This window comes from Heterodontus francisci, chromosome 21, assembly GCF_036365525.1.
Source record: "Heterodontus francisci isolate sHetFra1 chromosome 21, sHetFra1.hap1, whole genome shotgun sequence".
Classification (NCBI taxonomy): domain Eukaryota; kingdom Metazoa; phylum Chordata; class Chondrichthyes; order Heterodontiformes; family Heterodontidae; genus Heterodontus; species Heterodontus francisci.
Genome location: NC_090391.1, coordinates 2,981,349 through 2,997,531, shown reverse-complemented (window position 1 = coordinate 2,997,531; position 16,183 = coordinate 2,981,349).

The following is a 16,183-nucleotide window of genomic DNA, read 5'->3' as shown; positions in this document are numbered from 1 at the left end:
TGAAATCATTACTTCGGGTGACCGATCTCTCCACTCCATAGAGCTACCACCGTGTTTTACAAATGTATTCGGTGGCAAATGGGAAGGTGTTTGCTGTCGAATCAATGTAATGGGTAATAAGTGTGTAAAGTTAAAAAAAAACTGATCTTGCTCTGCTTTCTATTGAACAGAAACAGATAATCTCAATTTACTGACAGGTAAGCAGGGCAGCACTGTTACATTATTTAATATCGGCCGCAGAATAATTTATTCTTACCGTCAGAATAGTTACTGTAAACACCTTCCGTTGCCGATGAATCTCCTTCCCCTAACAGAGAATATCTGGGTCATGAGTAAGGTGTTTTATTACGTTACTGTTACACTTGATGAATATCGGGCTGTGGCTATTGAATTGTCCTCTTCGGAAACGATTTAATGTTGGATAGATGAGCTCTTCCCTATTGATCCAGAGTCTTGATACATGTGACCTGTAATATGTCAGCCCTTCGCTCAGGAGAGAGTGTTATTGAGAAGGCTGAAGCAGTTGCAACGATCTTCAAGCAGCAGTGCCAAGTTGATGATCCAGCTCGTCCTCCTCCTGAAGTCCACAAGATCACATATGCCAGACTTCAGACAATTCGATTCTCTCCACGTGATATAAATAAACGACTTCAGGAACTGGATATGCAAAGGCTCTGGACCTTGTAAATTTTCTGGAAATAGTACGAACGACCTGTGCTCCAGAATTTGTCTTGCCCCTAACCAAGCTGCTCCAGCACAGCTCAAACACAGGCATCTACCCGGCAATGGGGAATGTTGCCCAGGAATGTCCTATACACAACAAGCAGGACAAGTCCATCCCGGCCCATCACAGCCCCATGAGTCTACTGTCAATCATTAATAAATTGATGGACGGTGTCGTCGACAGTGCTATCAAGTGGCACTTGCTTATTAATAATCTTTTCACTGGCACTCAGTTTAGGTTCAACTAGGATCAGTCGGCTCCTGACCTCATTACTGCATTAGATCAAACATGGTTAAAAGAGCTGAACTCAAGAGTTGAGGTGAGAGTGCGTGCCTTTGACATCAAGGCAGCATTTGACCGAGTGTAGCCTCTAGGAGCCCTAGCAAAACTGGAGTTAATGGAATCAGGGGGAAAACTCTCCGCGGTTGGAGTCATACCTAGTGCAAAGAAGGATGCGTGTGGTTATTGGAGGTCAAACATCTCAGCTCCAGGACATCACTGCAGGTGTTCCTCAGAGCAATATCCTAGGCCCAACCTCTTCAGATGCTTCATCAATGATTTCCTTCAATCTTAAGGTTAGAAGTAGGAATATTCGCTGATGATTGCACATTGTTCGGGACCCCTCAGATACTGAAGCAGTCTGCATAGAAATGCAGCAAGTCCTGGACAATATCCAGGCTTGGGCTGATAAATGGCAAGTAACATTTGCGCGCACACAAGTGCCAGACAATGACCATCTCCAACAAGAGAGAATGTAACCATCTCCTCTTGACAGTCAATGGCGTTACGATCACTGAATCCCCACTATCAACATGCTCTGTGTCACCTTTGACCTGAAGCTGAACTGGAGTAGCCACATAAATACTGTGGTTACAAGAGCAGGTCGGAGGCTAGGAATGGTGCTCACCACCTAACTCGCCAAAGCCTGTCCACCAACTACAAGGGACAAGTCAGGAGTGTGATGGAATAATTTCCACTTGCCTAGATGAGTGCACCTCTAACAGCACTGAGGAATCTCGATGCCATCCAGGACCAAGCAGCCCGTTTGATTGGCGCACCATTTACCAACATTCATTCCCTCCACCACCGACGCACAATGACAGCAGTGTGTACCATCGATAAGCTGCATGGCAGCAACGTATCAGGGCACCTTCCAAAACTGTGACCTCTGCCAACTAGAAGGACAAGGGCAGCAAATGCGTGGGAACTCCACCACCTGCAATTTCCCTGCAAGCCACACAGCATCCTTATTTGGAACTATATCGCCTTTCGTTCACTGTCACTGGGTCAACATCCTGGAAATCCCTTGCTAACAGAACTGTGAATGTACCTACCCCACATGGACTGCAGCGTTCAAGAAGTCAGCTCACCACTACCTTCTCAAGGACAATTAGGGATGGACAATAAATGGTGGCCTAGCCAGCGACGCCCAAATCCTATAAATGAATAACTGAGGTACATGCATATCGGTTATCATCTTCCAGATCCACACACATTAAATAGTAACATTAGTAAACTGTTAATGATAAAATAAATAGTGCACTTCGTCATTTCTGGTAACATCCTGGTTAAAATAACTACACCCTCGTAATTACATCAATATCCTTTTTGTTGTATTATGGATACTGGAACTGTAGACTGTATGCCATGTGATGTATGAGCAATATTCTATATTAGTTTAATATTAGCTCTTACCTTTTCAATTCTCTCGGTCTACAAATGTTCTCCAGTGCTTTGTTTATATTTATGATCCTGTTAACATTTTCCATTAATCTAATTGATGTGTGAGTCTGTACCCCTGAATTGTTTTCCCCTCGACTCCGTTCATAGACTTATTTTCTGTGCACTATTTTCGTATGGAGTATGGGAAGTTTATTCTTTCGAAAAAAAATCAGCAACTCACACTAAACTCTACTGAAATTAATTTGCCATTTAACAGTCGCATTGTGAACGTTTATTCGTTAATATTTTTAATATTTTCAAGTTCCTTGTTGCATCCTTCCTCTGTATTAGCTGTACCCTCAATTTGGATTTTTTTTCAAATTTTGAATGTGTACTTCAGTTTCCCCACTTCATATCGTTTCTGGAAACGGTAACGACATGACTTCCAATCTTATCCTTTGGAAACACCACTTCTCAACTTTCACCAATCTGATTAAATACCTTTAAAACTGCACTCCATGTGTTCTGTTTCTGTAGCCAGCTTGTGTTCCATTCGGCTGCTTTTTCCCCAACTCCACTAACTCTGAGATCGCACATGAGACTGTTATTTGGTACCTTACCAAAGGCATTTGAAAAATCAAGGTGTAATACATCGACTCTGCTGGACGCTGCTACTACTTCTGATACTGAAGCAGTTAGTGTCCACATAAAGCAAGGTCTGGTCAATATTCAGGCTTGGGCTGATAAGTGTTATGTGACACTCACGCTGCATAAGTGCCAGGCAATGACCATCTCACACGGGAGAATCTAACTATATCCCCTTGTAATTCAATGGCAATCCATCGATGAATCTCAGACCATCAACATCCTGCCGGTTACCATTGACCAGAAACTTAACTGACCAAACATATAAATAGGGTGGATATAAGAGCAGGTTAGGGGTTAGGAAATCTGTTCCAAGTACCTCACCTCCTGACTCCCTAAAAGTTGTCAACCATCTACAAGACACAAGGCATGTGTATAATGGAAAATTCTTCACTTGACTGAAGCTCTAACAACACATAAGAAGCTCGACACCATCCAGGCCGAAGCAGCCCGCTTGACCACTACCCCATCCACCATCTTGAACATTCAGTTCCTCCATCACCGGTGTACAGTGGCAGGGGTGTGCACTATCTACATTGAACACTGCGGCAACTCACGAAGTTTCCTTCCACAGAACCTTGTAAACTCATGAACTCTAGTATATCCCATGAAAGAATTTAAAAAGTCTTTGGTTGGCGAGGCAGTGGAGGGGCAGCGGAGCGACAGGGTACCTGACCCACTACCCCATTGCAGGGAGGGAGGAGCAGAAGAGGGAAGGGTGAATGGCTGGGTGCCTAATGTGCAAAACCGGTGAGGGTGAGACTCTGGCAGGAGATACTGTAGGGGAGAGTTTGTGATCTCCAAACTCGGGGACGGGTCCTTTTTCGTGAACCGTGGTCAGAGAACGGGGAGGGGAAGGGGTGTGGTGGATCGGGAGGGGTGGGTGAGGGGAAGGAGAGGGAGAGAGGGAGGGAGAGATGGAGAAGGAAGGTAGGGGAGAGTGACGGTGTGGCATCGGGTATAGCTGGTCTCCAATACTCAAGGGAAGTCTCCTATCCTGGACGATTTTCCGAGTCCAACAACGGGAGGGCAGATTAAGGAGGCAGGAGATTGCAGGGGAATGGAGAGCCGGAGTGGGGAGTTGGGTGTCTCATCACCAGCCCCATAAGGAGAATTTTCTGCTCTCAATCCATGTACAGGAGGCGATGTTCGATCCTGCAAAGTTCCAATCAGTGACACTGGAGCAGTTAGCAATCTGGGAAGGCCAGGTTTGTGAAAATGTGGAGAGGGAATCAATCTGTATTTAGAAGGCGGAGTATCTGATCCATGACCAGCTTTGGGATCCCATCCCAGGAGCGTCCGATCTTCCTCCCCACCAACTGCTGATGCATCTGATCTGTACTGGGGGGTGTCTGATCGCCAGTTCCAGGTTTAGGGTTTGGGGTCTGATGAGGAATCCTGGATGGCCAATTTAAAGCCTGTTCATCAGTTTATATCAGAGGCTCCCAGACTCATTGAAATATTTACCATGCTGACTTGCATCCTAAGCGCTATTCGCTGCTCGGCCTTTTTCCAATCTCAGATCAACCTGGAAACTGCCGGGTTGTCGGCGGGTTGAGGAAGTGGTTGACATTATTTACCCTCTGACCTGATTCCAAATGACAGGTTTTTGATACTAAATTCCTGTCTTTACTGTCTGGGTCTGGCACAGAGAATGTTAGATTGGTAATTCCCGTTTCATTTTTCTTCTCTCGCTTACAGTTAATGTATTGGCAATTGTGATTCTGTCCCGGGGAAAGTGCGGTCTCTCCATCGGCACCACTCGGTATCTGGTGGCGATGGCAATGGCAGATCTACTGCTCATTATCACTGAAGTCATACTGAGGCAAATCAATCGGTATTATTTCTCGGGAACTTTCCTGGACATCACCCCTGAGTGTCGTGTTATCTATATTCTGATTAGTGCAGCCAAGGACTGTTCTGTCTGGTTCACCGTCGCTTTCACCTTTGATCGTTTTGTGGCCATTAGTTGCCAGCAAATGAAAACTAAATATTGCACCAAGAAAACTGTGGCTGTTGTTCTCACAAATAAGCTGCATTCTGCTCTGTTTAAAAAACATCCCCTATTACTTTGTATTTGAACCTGCAGTGAAAACATTCTGTGTACCATTGTTCTGCTTTCCAAAGTCTAGTTATTGTACAGAGCCAGGTTGGGTAGGATTCGACTGGTTTGACAAGGTTTTAACCCCAGTGCTGCCATTCGCTTTAATTCTGTTGCTCAATGCTCTGACTGTCAGACACATTTTAGTAGCCAGTCGGGTCCATAAGGGATTGAGGGGTCAGAGCAAGGGATAGAATCGCAGTGACCCCGAAATGGAGTGCAGAAGGAAATCTGTGATTTTACTTTTCACCATATCCGGGCAGTTTCGTACTTCTGTGGTTGGTAAATGTTGTAGAATTTTTATATTATGACATATTAGGATCAAATCCTAATTATTACAACGATTCTTCATTGATATTTCGACAGGTTGGATCTATGTTGCTGAATTTAAGTAGCTGCACAAACGCATTTATTTATGGGGTGACTCAGTCCAAGTTCAGAGAGCAGTTCAAGAGCATGGTGAGATACCCGGTTATATCAATTATGGAATTAATTAATAAACAAAACAACTGAGTGCAGCCCACAAGCGTGTCTCTTTGTTTCCACTCCATGAATGTAACATTTATCCTCAGACTTCCATCAACTGAATGAGACTAGGAATCGCTGGGGATGTGAAAATATCCGCAGGTGGCGTGTGGGATGGGCAGCTAGTGTTTTTATAATGTGGCAGCATTTCATATTCACAGAATTACGTGACAATGACCCAGCGGGTAATGGGGAACGAGGTGGCCAATGCAAAGGGCTTGATAAAGTAACTGACGCTTAAGATAGTTGAGCGACGGGCAAGAGGTGACAGGCAGCTGGAGAACCAGAAGAGGGGCAGTGGGACAGGGTCAAAAAGCGATATTCGGAGGCTCTTAAATAAATTAGCAGGAGTCAGACACACCAAAATTCAGTGGACCAAGCGCAAGTTGTGACCTTTAGAGCATCGGAGGCAATTGGATGGGAGGCGGGTTGTGGGGGGGGGGGGCGCCCCGTAAGAACAGGAGGGGAAGCAACAGCCACGGAATTTACTCAATTTACCTCAGCTGGTTCTATTCTCAGTTCCATTTGTCTGCTCAGAAAGATTAAAACTTGCTCATACAAAAAAAAAGTGAAGCCATAAATCCTGTGTGAATTGATCATTATTGTTTATTTTTGGAGCCAAAAACCTTGGTGTCATATTTCAACCCGAGATGCTCCTTGGATCACACCCATACCTTTACTATGTCCTTCCATTTTAACCTCCATAACATCACCAGTCTCGTGTCTTGCCTCAGCTCATCTGCTGGGGAAACCCGCATCACTGCCTTTCATACATTTAGACTTGGCTACTCGAGCAGAATTCTGACGTTTTGCGCACATTCTACACTCCGATAACAAGGTCATTCAAAGCTATGCTATCCTTGTCCTTACTCACACCAAGCCTGTTTAAATGTCAGCATGAAGCTCTCTGGACTACATTGGCCCCCAGTGTCACAATGGCTCGAAATAAACGTTACGATAATTCTTTTCACAGTGGCCCTCCCTACTTATCCAATCTTTTCCCAGCACTGCACCCATCTCTATACCAGTATCCTCCAGTCCTATAACCACCTCTATACCAATATCCTCCAGCTCTACATTCGCTTCTATACCAGTATCCTCCGGCAGTCCATACAACGCTCAGGGTGATGTACGGTGGAACGCTTTGCACTGAGCCTCTTCGTTTACCATCACGGCCTGTTCGGAAACTTAGAAATAGTCAGCAGACGAACAGTACTCAGGCAAACAAAGTCCTCAACTGTACAACAGGCGACGGAAGATGTGCTGTCTGAAATAACTCAATGGCTGTTCTGGCGGATGGAGACTGAAGCTGAACGAAACCTCCCAATCGTCTTGGTTTTCTTGCTATTGGATTACGCTGTTGTTCTGTAAAAGGAAGTGTGGAAGCAGGTATGCAATGGATTCTCCACAGCAAAACATGTCACGCACAAGCACCTTCCTTTCTGAGCACATCCATCTTCAGACAATCAACCTCGCCTGTGAGGGATAGCAAATAATAATAATCATAATCTTAATAACAATAATAGTAATACAGCCCTTCCTATCTCCCTATCTCTGTAACCCGTCAACTCCTTACAATTCTCCCTATCTCCATAACTTCCTCAAGCCCCTCCAACCCTCTAAGATCTCTGCTCTCCTCTACATCGGGCCTCTTGCCCGATTTTAATCGTTTCACCATTCCAGGCCATGCATTCAGCTGCTTCCGTTATAAATCTCACAATTCCGTTTCAAAACATCTCCACCTTTCTCCCTCCTCCTCCTTTAAGACAATCCACAAAACCAAAATCTTTGACAAAGCTTATTTTTCACTTGTGTTAATATGTCCTTATGTAGACTGATGTCAATTTTTGCTTTGTAATGATCCTGTGAAGTGCATTCTAATGTTTTATGATGGAAAAGGCACTGTATAAACGCTAGTTGCTGTTGTTGTTCATTTCTCCCTCTAAGTTTCTCTTTCTCAGATGTAATCCAGCTGTGACCCTAAAGCTAAACATAATATTAACTGTAATTCGAACGTTATCCCTTATCCTAAAACCAATCCTAACTGTCATATTTAATATAACAATCAATCAAACTGTAACACTAAGCATAACAACAACGCTGTTACCCTAATCTTAATCTAACCTGTAAACCAAGCCATCGCCTTAATTCTAACCCAAGCTCTAATCCAAAGTGTAACCCTCGCCCGAGCTCTAACCCGAACTGAAACCCTAACGCAAATCCTCATGCAAACTGCAGCCTAAGACTAATACGAACCCGAGCCCTGACCATATATATATTTTTTAATACCCGAAACGTAAGTCTAACCCCAGCCCTGGCTGTAACCCGAATTCTTAATCTATCTGAACTCTAATTCTAAGCCTAAATCTAACCTTACAATAACCCTAAACCTAACCCGAAATGAACTGTCAGCCTAATCATAAACCAAATCCAAAACCCACCCAAAGTGCAAGCCTGACACTAACTGCAACCCTAAACGTAACTCTAAGCCTAACCCAAACTATAACCTTAACACTAATGCGAACCATAGCCATAAATCTAACTGTAACCTTAGCACTAACCGTAATCGTAACCCTAACCCAACCTTATGGTCAACCTAACCCAAACTTAAATGACAAGTGCCAACCTTGCTTGAATTGAAATGAACATGAACCGTGCTCTGAAGTGAACCCTGACCTCATGCTTACCCCTGACACTACACGCACTGCTGTGGAAATGGGTCACTCGTCGCTCACTATTGGCCAGGGCCATTTGGTGAAGCTTGGATGCCTCCCCGGTCTCCCAGAAGACTGCATACATTTCTGCATAGCACCGACGGGGGATGGAGCATCACAGATGGGGATAATGCATGCGGAATAATGAAGAGAGAAATGAGGAGATTGGCGCGTCTCGGGTGATGAGTTCTAAGGTTGACAGCCCAGGGGTTTTCAAGCAGTACGAGTCACAAGTGTAAATATCTTCACTATGTCTACCATATTAAAAGGCATTCGGAACCTTAAACAGCTCTATCAGGTCACCGCACAAAGTGCTATTATCCAAAGAAAGGAGCCCTAGCCTGTTCGGCATTTCGTGATGAGTAAAAGCTTTGATTTCTATTATCATCCTTGTGTTTCATCCTTACACCTTCCTCCGTCACTTGTACGCTTTTTACAATATGGAGACTGAAACTCTGCACAGTGACACAGTCTTGTGTGTGTTTTTTTTTCTTCTCCTCTGAAAATATAGAGGTGTGCCTTTAAGACTGTAAAAATATCAATGCCCCTTTAAGAACTCTCCGGAGGCACAGTCAGCCAGAATGCATTCTGGTTGCCAAGGAACAGCAGCAAGAGAAAGTTCATGTGATTCTGTGTTGCAATTTGACTTTTGAAAATTAGCTGGGAAAAACTGTTTTGAGCAGAGAGACGGTTCCAGCAATTGAAGGAAGAGGCAGTTTTATTTCTTTCTCTCTCATGAAGATTCTACAAAGCAACGAGATGAATTAATTCCCTAAGAAAATAAAGAAAGTTGTTATTTCTTAACAAAGTATTGACATGGTTGTGTTTATCACTGAAGGGACAGTTAATGTTACAACAGTCGAACAGACCATTGTGAAGACTGGAAGCAACCGTGGACTGCTTATCGATTGGAAAACTCCATTCGGCAGGAACGTGATTTGCAAAGACTTTATTTTTGCCTATATTGTTGATCAACCGATTTAAAACCGATTATATGAATTTGAATGCGAAAGTTCTTAAAAAAATAAGATGTGGGATAGTGTTAACTTAGTAGTGTTTAATATTATTGTTTTTGAATACATAGTTAATTTGTTCATATCTAAAGATACCTGGCTAGGTTCGCTTCCATCGGGCATTACTAGATTGTTCAATTTGGCTGTTTTCTTTCCTGATTTGGAAAGCTTCAAGAAATATGCTGTGACCTGTCGAGTGACGGAACTAAATTGACAGTACGTTGCTCCCACCGTGATAAGAATCATGAATTTTGATTGGGGGCTTTGTCCTGTGCGGTTGTGACATATTTATCATTGGAGGTTCGTCTGCGGTCTAGTCATATTTAATTAAGTTGCTCGTGTCTCGGATCAGAATCAGGGCTCGCATTTGGAATCATATGAATTGCTTGTCTCTGGGATAACATACAAATTGGGCTCTTGTGTCTGGCATCACAGGAATTGCTTTTGCATCTGGTATCATATCAATTGGAAACTCTATTGTTGGGGTCCAAATCCAGTGACAATTATCAAATTTTTGTCAAATAAAGTCCAGTCTATATCATTGTAATGGCATGAGTGGATGCAGCAGAATGTTTGGTAAAGCAAAATGTTGCCCTCAGTGAATTGCTAAATTTAACTAAGAATAAAACTAAAAGATTTGGCAGAAAAATTGGGGTTAAGATTGAAATCAGGCGCGAAAAAGCACAGATAGTTGAATTAATAGCCCAACATCTGGAATGGGAAGAAGAAAAAGAGTAAGAAGAAGGAGATAACGACGACAAGCGACAAGATGTTCGTACGTCAGAGAGTAATGCAATGGAATTGGCGAGGATTCAGTTTGAAATGAAAAAAAATGGAGCTTCAACAGCAAACAAATAAAAGAGAAATGACAAAAGGAAACTTTGAATTGGAGGGAAGGGAGGAAGAGACAGCTTTTCGGAGAGAAAGTGAAAGAGAAAAGAGGGCATTTAAGTTAAAACAGATGGAAATAACCAAAAAGGGTAATCTTGAATCAAGGGAAAGCTTGGGTCAGGAATAATCGAAATTCAGCTCAGGACCCAGCGAAAAGTTGGTTAGATTTATACAGGCTCTTCCTAAGTTAGGGAAGGAGAGGCATTTTTCATATCTTTGGAAAGCATAGCGAAAGAGATGAGATGGCTGAAAGAAAGCTGGACACTACTTATGCAAAGCAGGGTGGCAGGCAGAGCTCATGATGTTTATGCCATACTTCCTGAAGAGGCTTCTTCAGATTATGAAATCGCAAAAAAAATGCTATTCTCGCTGCGTATGAGTTAGTGCTTGAAGCTTATCATCAGAAGTTTTGGAAATTACGGAGATTGGCTGGGCAAACAAATTCAGGATTTGAGAGGGTGAAGCAAATGACTTTTGACGATTGGATATGGACATTAAAGACAGAAACCACGTATGCGAACCCTGGAGAATTGATTCACGTAGAAGAGTTTAAAAACTCCATTCCTTCCGTAGTGAGAACTCATTGATAACTTAAAAGTTTTGAAAGCTTGGCAAGCAGTGGAAATAGCTGATGATTTTAAGCTTGTGAATAAATCAACCTCTTTTGTCTGTCATCCCGTAAACCCGGGTAGGATAGAAAGTGGGAGAGTGAAAAGAAGACAAGTAGCCAGGGACAAAAAGGAACAGTTGGGAATTCCCCAGAATCTCCTCCTAAGGTCAGAAAGGAAGGTGCTGAGTGTAAAAGTGAGGCTCGCAGACAAAGTGTTGTCATTGACACAAAATGGGTCATCTTCGTTCAGAGTGCTGGAAACTGTGAGGTAAACCCAGAGGTATTGTTGGGGTACACAAAACTTATGCAGAGGAAAAGACGATGACTGAAATATAGCAGACTAGGCTATAGCTTTAACGACGGTTGTAAAAGCAGATCGTAAAACTAAACAGAGTGTAGTGGTTAATAATAAAAGACCCGAGAATGAAAATGATTTTTTGTCAAAGCGTGAGTAACTCCACATCCTGTAATTGATGCAGGAAACCCTATCATTATGCTCAGCGATACAACAGCAACTGAAGCACTCTTGCTGGGGAAAGATAGAAGGTTCCACCAGAGAATGCCTTGAGTGTTAAAGTTGTTGTTAATGGAACTGGAGGAGAGTATATACCCATACCTTTGCATAAAGGCCGCCGAGAGAGTGACTTATTATCTGGAATAGTAACTGTCGGCGTTGTCCACAGCTTTCCAGTAGAGGGAATTGATTTACTCCAAGGATATGGTTTGGTTGGATCCAAAGTATCAGTTTTCCATATGATTACAGAGGAACTAAGTGAAATTCAGGAAAGGAAGTGTTTAGAGCAACGAGTTCCGGGAATATTTCCTGTGTCTGCAGTTTCCCGTGCAATTGCAAAACCGGATCCATTGTTGGAGTTAAAAGGGGCACCACAAAAAGATAGACAAGTATTTGAAACCTTATTTGGGTATTTAGATAATCCAAATGAAATGTTTAAAGATCGTCTAACATTGCAGCACAGAAAGCTGATCTAGAGATTTGACCAAATGGCACAGGTGGCTCTGACAGAAGCTAAGCCAAAAGGAGTCTAATAGATGGTAATTGGGCTTTTCAGGAGGAAATGGCGACTGCCCCATGGACCTTTCGATGAAGACTGGACTGTTGTGGAACAGATAGTGGTACCACCTAAATATCGCCAAGGTTTATTAAGGGAAACATATGATATTCCTTTGCAGGACATAGGAGAATTTGGAAGACCAAATCACGCATAAGGTAGCATTATTACTGTCCATATCTTACAAAGGATGTGAGAAACTTTTGTAGGACATGCCATCCCTGTCGAATGGTGTTTAAACCACAATCGATCATGAAACCGGCAGCACTCGATCCCAAACCAGTGTGTGAGGAACGATTTAGCAGAGTATTAATAGACTGTGTAGGACCCTTGCCAAAAAGCAAAAGCGGGGCATCAATACAGACTTACTATCATGGATATGGCTGCTCGATTTCCAGAGACCATTCCTTTGAGGACAATTACTGCAAGAGTAGTAGTAGAAAGGTTAACCAGATGTTTAATAGTTATGGGTTGCCACTTGAAGTTCAATCAGATCAAGGTTCCACTTTCATGATTAGGATATTTCAGGATGTCAACATATCACCCACGGTCACAGGCAGCTTTCGAGAAATTTCACGTGACTCTCAAAACGATGATTCCAATAAACTGTCACGAATATCCACATGACTGGGATAAAGGAGTAAGCTTTATTTTACTTGCCACCAGAGACTCACCAAATGATTCGGCAGGCTTCTGTACTTTTGAATTGATTTATTGACATGAAATAAGACATCCTCTAAAACTTATAAAATACAGATTCTTGGAACAAACGATGAATATTCAATACAAAATTATGTATCAGTGTTCCGGGAAAGGCTCACAGAAGCTTCCAGTGTAGTTCAGGAACACCGCAAAGCAACCCAAGCCAATATGAAAAATGGGAAGTCAAGATTGCAAATGACCGTGCTTTTCAACCAGTGGATGAAATATTAGTGTTGTTAGCATTTCAAGGGGAACCAGTAAACGCATGGTTCAGTGGCCCATAACGAGTGATCCAAAGAGTGGGTACAGTAGGTTATTTGATTAACACCACTGATCGCTGGAAGAAGAACCGGTTATGTCACATCAATATACTGAAAGATTATTACCACAGGGAAGAAGATAAACAAGTACAGATATGTCAAGTGATCGGGACCTTTGAGAAGGAAAAGGATAGTGAGGATGAGGCAGAAGCAGGCCTCGGAAATTCATTGATTGAACTTCCAACTATCAGATTCGCGAATACAGAATGGTTAGGAAAATTAGACAATATGTTTTTACATTTAGAGGTAAAAGAACGTGAAGACTTAACTAGGCGTTTCATCACGTTTAAAAGAGTTTGTAGGAATAAGCCAGGATACATAACCTCAGCCACACATGATGTGCATATAGGAGAACCGTTCCTTTAAAACAACATCCAGACAGGCCCAAGTGGAAGCAGAGGTGCAATGCATGCTGAAGGACAGCTGAGTTGAACCTAGTCAGGACATCTGGAATTCGCAGGCGGTCCCGATACCTAGACCTGGTGGGTCGGCTTAAACTTGCATAGAGTATAGAAATGCAACGGGGGTCAATAAGGCTGACTCCTCCCCAAGTTCTCATTTATAAGACTGTATGAGCAGAGTGGGCAACACTATGTGTCTCAAAGAGAAACATGTATTGGTGGGATACTGTCAAAATCATTTGACAACCCTGGATAAGAAAAAGTCAGCTTCTGTTACATCAGCCGAGGTTTCCTAGCATCAAGTGATGCCACACAGGTTAAGGGGCACTCGACAAACTGCCCTGAGAATAGTGACCCTGGTCGTGGTTAGTGGTCCTAGCTATACTGTTCACCTGACTGAGTAGATGGACAAAATGATACATCTGGAAGACTATGCTTGGAAATTTGAAATGGGTTAATTGGGACAACCTTTGAAAAGTTAAAGCCGAAAATGTTCTGCTGGAACTTGTTGCTGTTTGAGAAAAATTGTATACCTGTAGCGTGGAAAAAGATGTTAGCATTTTTAAATTTCCATATTTCTTTTACCTTGCAAGGAAACACATTTCGGGAATGACACTTAATTTTGCCCGGAACTGTCATGAGCATGTTTTTTTTTTTCATTGTTGTTTGTTTGCTTTTCAGGAAATATACAGTGCACCTTTAAGGCTGTAAGAGATCAGTACTTCTTTAAAGCAGTCAGGTTTGAAGTTACCAGAAGGTGCATCTTGGTTGCCCTGGATACAGCCATACAGTGAGCGAGAACAGGGCATACGATGTTGCATTTGACGTTTGTAAAACAAGAAAAAAAACTGGCTTTGTAGAAATAGTTGAGAGACAGACTGTTCTGACAAAAACCGTTGGGCCAGCATGTACTGAAGCAAAGATCTCTAAGTCAATTTGAACTGAAGGAAGCGAAGTTAAACTGCTTATTTTTACCTCTCAAAATTCTAAAAGTTAAGCCAGATTGATTCTTTTGAAAGTTGTTGTGAATTGTTGATCTGTTGTGGTCATTGCAGGAAAGAGGAAGGCTTCAAATGTGGAACTGAAATGCTGAATTCCTATTGTCGCATTCATCGGACTCTGGAAGATTGTGAGTGGGCTTTGAATCAGAGGACTGTTCATCAGGAAGCTTAAATCTGGAAGGACTTTATTGTTATTTTTAATTTTATACATTGCTTTATCTTAGTACTGCTTAAGATTTAGGTTTTTTTCTAATAAACTGTTAATTTGTTGATATCTAAAATAGCTGGTTTGTTTTGGCTCATTCGGGGGTTACTGGGACGTTTAATTTTGCTGCTGATTTCTTGGATTTGGACAACTTAAAGTTATATGTTATGCAACCTGTGGGAAAGCGGGACTTAATGGACAGTGCATTGCTGCCACTGCAATCAGAATCATTTTTGATTGGGGGCTTTGCCCTGAGCGGTCGTGCCATAAAAATAGGAAGTATCTATTTCACTTAGCAGAGAGGTCACCATCAAAGGGGCATAGATTTAATGTAACTGGCAGAAGGATTAGAGGAGAGCTGAGGAGTATTTTTTTTTTCATCCAGAGGGTAGTGTGTGGTCTGGAACTCGCTGCCTGAAAACAAATCTTAGATATGCACTTGAAGTGATGTACCATATATGAGTAAGGACCAAAAGATGAAAGGTAGGATGAGACTGGATAACACTTATGGAGCCGGCGCGGAAACAATGGGCAGAATGGCCTCCTTCTGTGAGTGGAAATTCTAAGGGTCTATAGTTTTTAATTAGAACTGTGTCATTCAATATTACCATGACCGCGAGCTTGCATGTTGTGTGGAACCCAGTCTGCTCTCATGGAAGTAATGCAGTGTATTTAACATAGATACATAATGATGTTTCAGGACTGGTTTGCAGTTTATATCCAGGCTGTACTAAATGAATTGATATTGTACTTTTCAGTTTGATATGATGGGTGAGTTTTAAACTGGCATCTGACTGTGTATTTCAGGGCTAACTGTATTTCCTGATATCTCAATCTGATCACAGTAATAGATTTGGACTTGTTTCTAACTTATATATCAGTACACACTATGGGAGTTAATACGGCTACCTTTTAACTCAAAATATGCCTGAATTTGGGACTGATGTCTCGGTATACATTATTTGGATTCAAACGGCGCCATGTGTCAGCCCCATCCAGTATCTAACTTGGAGCTAAGGCTGAAATATTCTGGGGTTGACACAGTGATAATTTAATAGTGAGTTTGGACTGTGGTTTATGTATCTGTCTGACAGTGTGGCTGAGTTGTGGTGACATGGAAACAACATCTATCCGTTTATTTCTGATCCATCTCTGGGTATTGCACGTTACCATTTTCCCACGCTCTACCCATATTCTATTTTTGTATATGTATGTGTGTGCATGAGGGTTAGGAAGAAAAATACGTTTTCAAAGATTTATTTTCACATATATATTTATCTCATTATTGTTTAAGGTTAGTTTATAAGTAAATACTTGATTTAGTTTTTGTTTAAAGAAACCTGGTTTGGTGCACTTTATTCTAGGGGATAAACAGAGTATTTAATTTGCCTACTTGCCCGTCGGTGTGAAAGTTTACTAATACGCTATGACCAATAGAGTAGTGGGATTGAATTAACAGTGCATTACTGCCGCCTTGGATGTAACAGACCAAAAATAAAAATGGTACATCCTTTCGGTTCCCTGCAGATTTAGTTGTTTTTTCTTGATGAGAGCGGGTGGAGGAACTTAACTTAACAGGCAACATGTAAACTCTTGGAA